Here is a 12,427-nt window from a genome sequence, read left to right as displayed (position 1 = left end):
ATTATCAGGGCTGCAGTCTTTTGCTCAGCCGTAATGAGCATTTTTGTACCAAACTTCAGAAGACAAAGGAGGGAGCTGGAGCTGTGAGGTGGCAAAGGGGAGAAGCCGCACTTTTGTTTTGCATCATAACAGCTTGTGGATAGTAGGCTGCTGTCCCAACCATTCAGTGGAAAGTGGGAGCTTGGGATGGGGAGGGACAGAAATGGTATTTTTTTGGAAGTGTGCAGTTTAACATGAGGAGAGGGAGGGAAAACTTCACCACCTAGACCAGAAGCGTGGATAAGGTAACAATAAAAATTGTTCTCTACCCACACTGCAAGAAACTTAGGGATCAGATGCTCAGCACGCCTCTGAGAAGGGCTTATAAAATGCAGGTCTCTTACTATCCTGGTAATAAATTTTCAGCTGAGGTACAGCCTGTGTAAGATAAATCATTATACCTCATATAGTTCATTTGAGGAGACTTGCACTAGGTGTAAAGTTAATAATAGAAACTAGAGCGAAGGGGCCCTGTCAGGTTAATCCTGCGATGTGTGTTGTTTATGCGCTTCCTGCAAGATGTTGTAGGTGGTGGTGTCATTCTCCCTGAAAACATAATGAACGGATGCCTTCCTTTCTTGTATTTTGTTGTGCTACAGATTATTTTATACTGATATTAAAAATAACCTTCTTCCAATCTTCTTTACTCACGTCAGACAGAATTTACTCCTGAGCAAGCAGACAAAAGAAGGTCACTGCAGCAGCTAAGCTCCTAAGGTAGGATTACATTTTGTGGGAAGCATGGGATAGTTATCCTGTGCTGAGGGGTCTTCTGCTTATCACAGGGTCACAAACAGAGACGAAAACTGATCTTCTTTTTTCCTGACAACTCGCTATTGAGATCAATGACTTTGCTTCTGTGCTAGCTTTCATGAGTGTACTTGGTTTGGCTGATTAATTATTTCTGTAGAGTTTTGTTCTTTCTGACATACAGATACTCTTATTAGATGAATAGCTTGTTTAAACCATATATTACAGCCTCTCTTGCCTCTGTCCAACCAGTCCAGTTCAGGTCCTAGCTTTCAGCAGAGATAAATAAATGCATTGATTAAACTGAAATCAAATCAAATAAGCCACAAGAGAGGGCAAAGAATCTATCAGTCCTAATCTCCAGGTGTCCATGACTGTAGCCAGAGGTGAGGCAGCAGGCTAGGCTGGGTGCTGTACCACATACAGCTGCATCATGTGTACAGGTGACTTCCTTAGCCAGGACTCAACTTTGTGACTGTGCCTGTGGGACCCAGCCTGGCTGAAGCCCGTATGTGCCTCCACAAGATACCAGTATACCACAAGAAACAGCCATAGTGGTAAGCAGCGATTAACTGGACACAAGCAAGGAACTACCAGGAGCTGACAACAGACATTCCCCATGGCCATACCCTCATTTCTGAGGGGAAAGGCAGCAAACTGTGTGTGCGAGTTTGGTAAACAGGAGCATCCTTATTTAAAATCTTTTTTTCTATAAGGTGAAATTACACTTATGCAGGAAGTTTTCAGGACTTCATCTGAAAGCATTTATTTAAGGCCATAAGTTGCTTTCTAACAAACTGCAATGCCCTTGCTGATGGGGCCACATCCTCTGTCAGGCGGCTCGTTACGTACAGTTCCCACAGAGAGAACCTGAGAGCTGCTGTTCAGAACATTTATGTCACCAGAGAAGCATAAGGTGCTGGAGCTGGAACCAAAATCTGGGGTGGTAGTCGGCCGTTGTTATCAATTGTTATCCCCAATCTGTTATCAAATGGCATCAGAACCAAGTCATGCTCCTTTTGTTCCAGTGTCAAAAAGACATGTGCCTTTCCCATTTTAATTTCAAGCATGCCTGACATGGTAATTTATCATGATGTCAAGTGTCAAAGCTTGTGAGCAGAAATAAAACACAGAGATGATGGAAAAACAGAGTAGGGGGGAGCTCATAAAAGAAGCTACAAGCTCCAAGTACATGCCTCGTAATCCCTGTCATTCTGTATCTTTGTTTAGCTGTGAAATCTGTTATAGCAGCTACTAGTGGTTTCCTCAGATGAAAAGCAATGAATATAATTTTTAAGTTCCTTGACGAGTTGTCATGCAGACCTATCACAGTCACGAGAAGGGAGCACAGCAGAGTGTAATGGCAAGACATGTGTAGCTGACAAAACATCAACTCTCTGAAGGCATCCTAAAGTGATATACAGCAGGGTAAATCTTCCGTTCAAATGAAGGCAACCCTCACTGAAATCATATCCTAAACTGGCGTGACTCAAAGGTGTACAATGAAATGTCATGTTGTTTTCTAAGTTTGAGAATGAATGTGAGTAAGATTGTCCATTTCCTTTTTTTTATTTTCCCTCAGGAGTAAGAAATTAAGCGAATACATGGCAGGCTATAGCACACAGCAATTGTGCTGTTTCCCACCATTTTTATGGTTCCTAATCATTCTTTCAAATTTTATGTGTTTTCTGTCTAATACAGCAACACGTTCCTCCTGCCTGCTATAACCCCAGTTCCCTGCTCTCCCAGAGCCTGGCTCCAGCCTGGAAGAGTTCACAGCTCAGAGTTCGGGCTGTGAACTCACACAGACCATAATCCCTTAAGCCTCACATCCCACAGGAGAATTAAGGATGAGGAGGGATGCAGCTGTGGGTGTCGGAGAGGGGAGAAACAGTGCCTATGGGCACTGGGGAGCCGAGCAGGAGGGCATGGGGTACGTGGGTAGCTGGTGGGTGCTGCCGGGCAGCATTAGCTAACTGGGAGGGCTGGCAGAATCCAAAGGGCTAAGCCAGACCCGAAGGTTAGGGTGGCATTGGACGGCAGGAGGGAGGGCAGAGCTAGGCAGAGTGCATGATGGCAGAGGGCAGGGAAGGACTCGGAGGATATAACCCACAGAAAGCTGGGCAAAGTGGGCAAGCATCAGGCTAAAGGCAACAGCTGACAAGAGGGATAGGTAGACTGGTTGGATTTTGAGGTGTTGGCAGAATTCACTCTTCGGCGTGTTCTTGGCAAAGGGTGTAATCACTTTTCTCCATAGCCCTGGTGCAGGGAAGGCACGCTGCTCTTCTCCCCAACTTCCACACACCCTTCTCTCCCTGAACACACGCTCAGGGAACAGCCAGAGGAAGACTAAACACAATATAAGAGGTTTTCTACCGTGACCTTTTTCTTTTGGGGAGGTGGAAAGGTTGGAGTTATAATTTTAGAACTCTTCAGGCAATGCTATGCCTAGCTTAACTCCAACTAATGAAAAAGGCTATTTATCTAATAGACCTTTAATCACAAGCTCTACTTAAAAATCAATTACATGATACAACCATTATAGTTAAGCTCTAAATCTCATGTATCTTCCTGTTATCTGAGGATTTTCCTCTGAGATAACAGAAATGATTGATACGCAGCCAGATTTTCAAATGCTTACCACAGAGTACGGGCCAGGTTTTTTCATCCAGCTGTTCCTGTTTTGGATGCTTATAAAGCAGGTTTTCAAAGGCCTTAGCACCTACTGCGCTGTGGTTTGAAAGACCGCTTCCTCATTATGTGAGCAATTAGGGGTTTAGCTGTCTCAGGAACCTGACCGCAGCTCTGAGTGCTGAGATCATTTAAAATTTTTGGCCACAAAGAATAAAGCTAGAAGGCATCTTGATTAATTTTAGCCCAATCGCCCTAAGGCACAAAGGACCACAGATAAAAGATGGTGCAGTCCCTGGAGGACAAGTTTTCTGGATGCTCTATGAGCCTGCTAAGACTCCACACCGCATTTACGCGTTCCACTTCTCTAACATGACTGCATTACACCGTGCATGGAAACCACATACCAGCACATCGTTCGTGGTGCCCACAGCCAAACGTCAGGCGGGTAAGTGTGCAGCTAAGCAAGCCCGGACACAGTTGTGATTTGGATGGCAGGGAGACAGGGAATGAAGGAAAGGGCTGCAAACTGGTGCAGTATTTCCCACTTTACAGTTGTCCGCCTCTACCTGACATGCAGTTAGCGGAGAAGAAACATCAAGGAAAGGTCAACAGCTGCTTAGAGCACTTTCAGGTCAGGCATATACTTGGGGTTGCCAGCAGTGTAATGGGAGGCAGCTGAAGAGGTCATGCTTCCATTTACCATCTCACAGTGACAAGCTCTGACGTTTTAACTAGGTGCTACTCAGAGAACACATTTTCAGTACCTAATACAATATAAATTATCTTAACCCAGTCACTTCCAGACACCTTAGGCAAACTCTTTGTATCAGGCTAGATACCAATAGTACAAAGAATCTCAGATGTGACTGGAAAGCTTTCTTATATCGATGGCATCATCCACAAAAAAGCAGGAAATCTGTTATACATGGATAATAGTGATCAGAAAATAGGTGTTGGCTTAGTCTGCTGAAGGAATGCATCCATTAATAGTGTTGGTCTTGATTTATTTTCAGTTCTTCTCTGAAAGCTAATATCTTTTTCCTGTAACTCTAGTTGCATGTCCGTGTTTATGCAAACTACAGACATTTCTCACCTAGAAGTCCTGTCTGAGGTAGCCTACCATGAATGGTAGTAAACCTATAACTTTTATTAATTAGTAATCCAAAAGACAATCTTAGTGGCTCTGGCTCCTGCAAGGCAAGATTTCCTGAAACTTCATTCCATGCTGGTCTCTTCCACATTTCCACATTTCCTTCAAGTTCCTACAGATTATTCCACCCTTGCAGTTATTTATCGCTGTAGCCATATGCCTTCGCTCTGCAGTTTAAAATCAGTCAATGAGGCCAGTGAGATTTGGCCTTTCTGCTTTAACCCTGTATGGAAGCAAGGGAATCAAATCTCATTAATAGTGTTGGGCGCTCACAGCCCATTATTTGGAAGGAATATTCTCTTGTACTTAGAACAATTTTCATCCAAAGCTTAAGACAGGAGCTGTACTTCTGGATTTGAGGGCTAGCTGGCTAATTTAACACGTTCTTCTTTTTGACAAGGTGTTCTGTGTTTTCCCCAAGACTACAGCATTGCCCCTCTTTGACACATGGCTTAGGGTGCATATGAGACCTATAACAAGAACTAGGTCAAGAGCCTCTCTTTGAGCTCTGTGCTACTCCATTTTGGGTTGTACCACTGCGTATCCTCCTGCTGAAGAAGTCTGGGATTAGCTGTGGTCAGAATAATTGTTCTTTCCACATGCAGCCACTGTGGCAGCTTGTTCTTTGACGTGCATTGCTGGCAAATGCCCTGAGCTGAAATACAGGTAGAGTTCAGCAACACCAAATACCATCCGTGGGGAAACCGTTCGATGTTTGGCCCAACTCGCATTAGCAATGCAGACTGCTGCCATAGCCGTAGCCTTGGTTTCTTTTTGCCTGCCAAAAAGGAGACTAACTGCCTTCTCCATCAGTGTTTTAAGGACTTCCAGGGAACCGGCATGACCTTGGATCTCCAGCACAAGTTCTTTCTTTGCCTTGATCTGTGCTGCTGAGTAATGGAGGGTCTAGTAAGAGAGGTAAGAATCGTGTTTGTTTTAATATTGCAATGGGGGAACTATATTAGAATATCAAAGCTGCAAATAAAAATCACAAAGGGCAGAAGGAGGCAAGTGCAGGAGCCTTTGAAAGTGCGTGTTACTGTATTGCAATCAGTAAGAAAAGTACTTCTTGTCTTAACCAATAAATCACTGGCCCTCAGAAACAAAAACCACTCAGGATACCAACCCTAAAAGAAATGATAGGCTCATCAGGAAATAAGGACACCCCTCGGGAAGGGTGAAACAAGATTTTTTCCAAAAGCTAATGGGGTAAGTCACCTTGACAGGAAAAAGCAAACCCGCCTGAACTCAAACCAAGCCCTGGGAGGAATCCCCGAAGAGGGCTGCTGGCACGGCCACACTTGGGGGCGAAAGGAAGACGTGCCTCGGCGGAGCCCGGCCGTTGGTCCCGGGGCACCTTCCCGGCCGGGAGGAGAGCGCGGGCCGGCTCCCGCCTCGCAGCCTGCCCGGCCTGGGGAGCAACAGGTCGCGGCGTGCTCCCTCCCGTACGAGCGCGGGGTCAGCCTGACCCGCTCGGCCGCGCTTAAATAGCCGCGGCACGAAGCCCTTCCCGCCTCCCCAGCTCCCGCTCTCCCGGCGGGCCGCTCCGGGATTAAAACCCTCATGCTCCTCCTCTTCCTCCCCCCTCCAGCCCCAGCCTGCCGGGGTGGTCCCGCAGCCCCGGCCCGGGGCAGAGCCCGCCCTCCATAATCCATGCGCGGGCGGCACCGCCGCCACCACCACCACCACCACCACCACCGCCGCCGCGGCGCTCTGAGGCGGCAGGCGGAGCGGGCCGTGCCGTGCCCCGCCGCCTCCGTGCTTTCCCCACTTGGCCGGTGAGTGCCGCCGGGCGGGCGGTACGTGAGGAGGGGTCCCGGGGCAGCGCTCTCCCGCCGCCGGTGCCGCTCTGCCCGCGGTGGGGCCGGGGGAGGCAGCAGGTGGGGGCGGGGCTCCGCCGCCTTCCCCGGCTGCTCCCGCTGCGGGCGGCAGAAGGTCCTGGCCGGGGGAGTGCGGCCGCGGGGGAGGAGAGGTGTCGGCGGGCGGGGGGCAGCTGTGGGAAGCCGGGTGAGGGGGGGCGGCTGGCCGTCGAGGGAGGCTGGTGCTCGAGGGAGAGGGGCTGCCTGCGGGGGGGGGGGGCAGTCGGGCTGGGAGAGCGACCTGTGGGAGCGGGGAGTGGCGGGATGGAGGCACTGAGGGAGGGAGCCCCGGCCCTGAAAGCGCGGGCTGAGGCGGGGGGCAGAGGGGCAGGTCTGTGCTGAGGGGAGCCGGGGAAGCGAGCGTGCTTGCGGGCAGGGGCCCTGCGGGAGGGACGGGTTTGGCCGGGGGGAAGGGGCTGCGGCACGGCGGGGCGGTGTGTGCCGGTCCGCGGGGAGCGAGGGCGGATCCGCCCGCTGAGGAGGAGAGCGGGGCGGCGGGCGCGGCCGCTGCGAGTGAAGCGGCTTTCCTCCCCGGAGGGCCGTATGTGGCGGGGACGGCTGAGGAGAGGTCGGGGGCCAGCTGAGGAGGGGGGGGTCGGGGGCCGGCGGCCGGCTGTGAGTCTCCCGCCGCTGAAGAGAGAGGAGTGGCGGGAGCGGGGCGGGGAGAGCGCCGGAGGTCTCCGGGGAGAGGGGGAGCCGCTCCGCGGGGAGGAGAGGGCACCTGCCCGGGGCCGAGGAGGGGGGAGGCGGGCGGTGGGGCCTGAGCGGCGCCGGGGAGGGGGACAGGGACACCGCGGTGGCCTCGAAATCGGCTCGTCAGGGGCGGAGGAGGCACGGGAGGCAAACCCCTGCCGTGGCTCTGCGGTGAAACCGCGGATGTGAGCGGGGAGAAGGGCCCGTCCGCTCCCGCCGGGGGTCCCCGCTCGGTACGGCAGCGCGCTGCGGCGAATGCCGCCTCGGAGGAGTTACTTGAGGCGGTGCTGCTGGTAGCTTGCTGCTCAGCGCATACCTGGGCAGATCGCGCCAGCCCACCCCGGGTGGTCAGACGTTTTTCTCGGCAGGGGTGAGCTCTGCTGTGAGCTGGGGACCTCATCCGAGAGCGGGGGGAAAGGGGCAGCTGCGGTAGTAAACATGGGCTGTGTCTTCCTCTGCACACAGACACGCAGGGGAGCGACTGAAGAAACTACCGAATCGGTCGGTATTCCAGCAGAGGCAGAGCTGCGGTACCCGCAGCGTGGTAGAGGAAGAGGTCTCTACAGTTCTAGTAATTGGACAGAAAGCGAAGGAAAGACTTGGTCTCAGCTGGCAGTGGGAGTACGTGGGGTCTGTCGTCCCAGTCCCTTGGTGTTGGGACACGTATTCAGCCCTCATCAGTCCACGTTTGCCAAAACCCGCTCTGTTTACGGGCTGGCTTTACTGTGTTTTAAAATTTTCTATGTGATGCTGAAAAGTGCTCTCACAAGGAATGCTCTATGAATACTACAGTAAATTCAGCACTTAAAATCAAGTTGGGTTTTTTGTTGTTGTTGTTCAGTTAGTGAAAATATACTTCAAACATTTAGGCGGTCAGTTAAAAATCAGACCTGCTGGTGTCCTGGGGAAGATACCTCATTTGGAATTTTTACAGGTCTGTTTCTGTTGTTTGCAAATGGCTGTGACTTGTAAAACAGCAGGATTTTTTGGTGTTGCTTTTTAAAAATTTATTTGTTTTCAAATTATTAAGTAGCTGGTCAAAGTGAACTGGGTTCTGAATATCCAGCTTTTCCTGACTTGAGCACTTACTCTTTTTCAGCATATAGCAAGCATGTCAGACACATACTGAGGCTACCTTGTGTGGAAGATTCTATTTGTTTGGGTTTTGTCAGTGCTGCCAGACTCAATCCTGCAGTCTCTAGTACTTACTAGGTTTATTTGCTTCCTACTCTTCCTATGGCAACAGGTTGTAATTGTTGGTAGGCTTAGGACGGATTCTGTAACAGAAAACTGTACCTTTTTAACTTGCCAGCATCTAACTTGGCTTGTTGTATTATGTCTCTTGAATGGGAAGGTGGTGGTGTGGGGTTTTTTTCATGCATACTTAGGAGTTTTAGTCGTCTACCTGTAACACTGTGTTTTGTGGCTGTTTTAATTCATTTTGCACTTCTGGTGGTTGCTCTCACTGGAGCAACCTCATGCAAGGGGATTATGGACTTGAATTTTCAAATTACTGGTTAAAAAACGCAACAAACATAGGCAGATCCCTTGTGTGGGCTTCCTACGGACAACTGCATCTTCCACCATCCCATCGTGGTTCACTGCCAGCAGGCTCCCACATTGAGCTTTATCAACCTGGCCTTTGGTTGATTGAATTTCAGTTCACAGGGTTAATCATCGTTGCATTGCTGCACTGCAGTGTTGTATTTGCATGGATTGCAGCGTTAAACAGGAGGAGGCCAGTCTTGTTGAAACAAAGAGCTGGACATCATGCTGTTTCTGAGGTCTGTTATTTAAAGTTGATGTATCATTGAAGCAGTTGCTGAACTAATGCAGCTCTTGCTCTGTCTCTTTTCTTCCTCTTAAACTTACAGTGGAGTTGCTGCAGCTTTATTGGTTTGGGAAAATATTACAATATTTTTAATAACAGGTAGGATATATCAGGGACATGATAATACTGCAGCATACTTGGTAAAAGGGTGATTGTGTTCTCCACAGATAGCATTTAAAACCCCAGGAATTATGTTTAGTGACTTGTACATGTAGAATATTCGTGACAACCACAGGATAAAAAGCAAAAGCCCTAGTCTTTTAAAGATGGACACTTGCAAACCACACAGAAAATTAGTTAAATGCTTTCATTGTTATGTATCTTATTAAGTACTTAACAGGGTTTGTGGTTGGGTTTTTTAAATTGAAACATAGTAATGAAATTGATATCTTATTTGATAATTAATGTAAGCACTTCAAAGGTTCACACAGCTTCTTTTCATTCACTGTACTTGAACTTGGGGAGAGTTGTACTGGCAATTACTGTAGCTCATGGACTGCAGTAATGCCACGCTGTTTCTGAGGAAATGAGATGGCCACATGCTGCAATGAAGAGTACCATAAACTGCTATGCAATTCTCTTTATATGTGTCACTTGTGTATGTCATTCTTGCAGTTCTCAAAATTACAAATTTCATGGATATATTTTTATTCTTCAATGCTGTTAGTCTAGCATATTTAACTAATATGCTCCCAGCTAAGTTTCTTTTAGATATCAAGATAAGGATAACTGCTGGCAGCTTTTTACATCTGAGTTATTTTTAGGTAGGTTGAATACATATTGAATGCTCAGAGGTATCCCAAGTTACAGGTTTAATAATGTTTCTTCGAGTTCCTGATCATTATTAATGTAACCTTGAAAATATATTAGTGTTTTATGTAGTATAGAGAGGATGTGGTGTCAATCTGGAGGAATTGCCCAGTAAGATTATATATACCATGTTTATCGTCATTTATTTGCCAACAAAGGGAGGGGAAGAGAATATGGTCAGAATTCTGCAGATTCTTTGATTTGCAAAAAACTCACCTGCTTTGCTGAAAAATTCTGAACCTTATAAAAGCTTAACTGAAAATTATGTAGAGTTGGAGATTTCAGTAGCGTCTTTGGAATTGAAAGCTGGTTATGTGTCTCCACTTAGTAGAACGTTGTTTGTATCTGCAGTACAGGTAGTGTCCTTGCAATTGCAGTAGTGTCCTTGTCTTAAAACTGCCAACTTTCTGTCTTGGTTAATACATGACTTCGCATTTCTAGCAGGCATAGTGATTATTTTCCTATATTGGGAGGACATTTTGACAGTGCTTTATTTGCCTGTTTGTACAATTAGATGCACTTTAAATTGTCCTTAACCTAAAATCTAACAACAACAACAAAAAGTTGTATGCACTTTCTCTTCTTCTGCTGTCTCTCTAGTATAACAGAATGCACTACAGAGGACATGCCCTGTCTTTTAGCTTTGCCTTAAGACACCAGTTACAGAGGCCATCTTCCTCTCAATTTCATCTTTCACAAACACACCTAACATTTCCCTGTATTGTACACTTTTGTATCGCTTGGAATCAAGGCTCAGTCACTATGTGTGAGCTTTTTCTCCTGCCTTATTGAAGTGTTGCAACTGTACTTGAGAAATCTCCAGAAAACTAAGCTTTACTTAGAAAAAGTGTTCAAACTTTTTTTTTTAAGAAAACTAAGTTGAACTGTACTGTATCAAACTTGCACATCTTCACTGTTCTGTCATTAAGGCAAATTTTTTTTTTCCACTTAGTTCTGGTCTTGTGATATTTTGTCCTGTAGCGTTTTTGTAAATTTGATAATAAACTGCAGCCTAAGCAATTTTTGGTTTCTGACCATTTCTATGTTCAGCCCTAGAGTAATAGGTGCATAAAAGAAAATTCCACTGAAAACTACCTTTTAGACTGAAGAAAATTAGTCTCAAGAAAAAATTAAGGGAGGAAACATAGTATTTTGGAGCTGGACTCTTTTTTTTTTTTTTTTTTTTTTTGATTATTCTTTAACAAATGAGTCTTTTCCAGATAGGAAAATACTCATGGTGCGATGTGTTCTAAGTTCTTATGTTCCTGTGTTGAGCATCATATTTCAGAGTGGTTGCTAACAGAGCCTTTTTTGGAGAAGGCTTGGATAATTCTGCTATTCATAGCATTATTACTGTTCATTCTTCTTGGTTTTTACTAGCCATGAGGGGGAAAGATAGATTTGAGTTTTTCTTCTTAACTTGATTGGACTACAGGGAAACAAATCTGTCTCTAGTTCTTTGATCTGGTCTTGTATTCCTTTGTTCCATATTTTTCTTGATCTCAAGCTATCCTTTGAATGCAGCATGGACTACTAAACAAGCCTGCAACATGTTTTTTTGAAAGTCAATACTGGTTTTCAGAAATGTAGCCTTTGTTTTACCAGAGACTGTAAAGTATGGGAGAGACTTAAGTCTCACCTTACTGCTGATTTTCAAGTCTTTTGTCTACAGCATCTCTTTGACCTGGAAGCACCTTAGAAGTCAAGGTATTGGTGTAGGATTGGGCTGACTGAGGCTGTGAGATGTTTTGCTGACATTCTTGCAAGTGAATCATCTGAACACCAATGTGGAGATTAAAAATATTTCTATTGGGTAGTGCTGCTGAAAAAGGCAATAGAGGCACAACTGTGCTAAGGAAAGGCAGTTTGTGATGGGTGCTCCCCAGTTTGAAGTGGGCGGCTTATCATGAGCAGCGTGTTCTCGGGCATCCCTGCTGGTGGCACTCTGGTAGATCACCAAAGACACTTCAAAGATAAGTCAGTCTGATGGGTGGGAAAGTCAGTGCAGTGATCGCTGGTACACCTGTCAAGTACATGCGGCTTCCAAAGTCAGAAAGGGGCAGAAGTTTTTCTGTTGCCTTTTGTTTGGGTTTTTTTGGTCTGTTTCCTTGGAGGCCACCATGGCCCATGTTGAAGTGAAGGAGTCTTATACCTAGCCCCCAATAGACGGTGATGTGGTCAGTTGTTTTGTTGGAAGCCTGGGGGGCTTCTTCTGTTTACATTTCTTAAGTGGTGGTTGATTGAACTGCTGTGATTTTTCTAGATTCAGAACATTCTTAAACATGTGTAAGCATCCAGAGTCATCTTAATGACACACAGCTTTAGCAAGCTATGAATACAAATTGAGGTGACTTCTCCAGTTCCTAAGAGGAGCCTTGAGATAGTTTGAGTTAATAGAAAGTAATTATTGACACCCATTGTCACCTGTCAGGAGGGTGAAGTTGTGTTTTGTTGGGGTTTGGGGGTTTTTTTTGTTAGCTTTTCACTGATGAATAATTTAATTCCTCAGTCTTGGAGGACGATTAGGAGTAGCTGGTATCTGGAAGATTTTACTGAAAGGTTGAGATTATAGAAGGTACAGGATATGACTTGTAATGATTGCCATCAACTACAGTAACATCAGGTGGCTGATGAAATGCGTTGTGTAACAGTTGTAACATG

The 12,427-nt window shown here is 46.5% G+C and overlaps 1 protein-coding gene across 26 annotated transcripts in view; it reads left to right on the top strand.

Moving 5' to 3' along the window:
- Positions 1–612: 612 nt before the first annotated feature.
- Positions 613–12,427, top strand: part of PROM1 (prominin 1) — a 75,807-nt gene continuing 63,992 nt past the window's right edge. For 6 of the 26 annotated variants that reach the window (XM_030009883.1, XM_030010023.1, XM_030010065.1 and 3 more), the window contains exon 1: positions 6,176–6,351. The gene's annotated coding sequence lies outside the window, so the exon portion shown is untranslated. The other 20 variants (XM_030009995.1, XM_030010086.1, XM_030010074.1 and 17 more) reach the window with 12 other exon arrangements.

Source organism: Aquila chrysaetos, chromosome 1, assembly GCF_900496995.4.
Source record: "Aquila chrysaetos chrysaetos chromosome 1, bAquChr1.4, whole genome shotgun sequence".
Classification (NCBI taxonomy): Eukaryota; Metazoa; Chordata; class Aves; order Accipitriformes; family Accipitridae; genus Aquila; species Aquila chrysaetos.
Note: the sequence above shows the minus strand (reverse complement) of the source record. Positions and strands in the feature narration are given on the sequence as shown.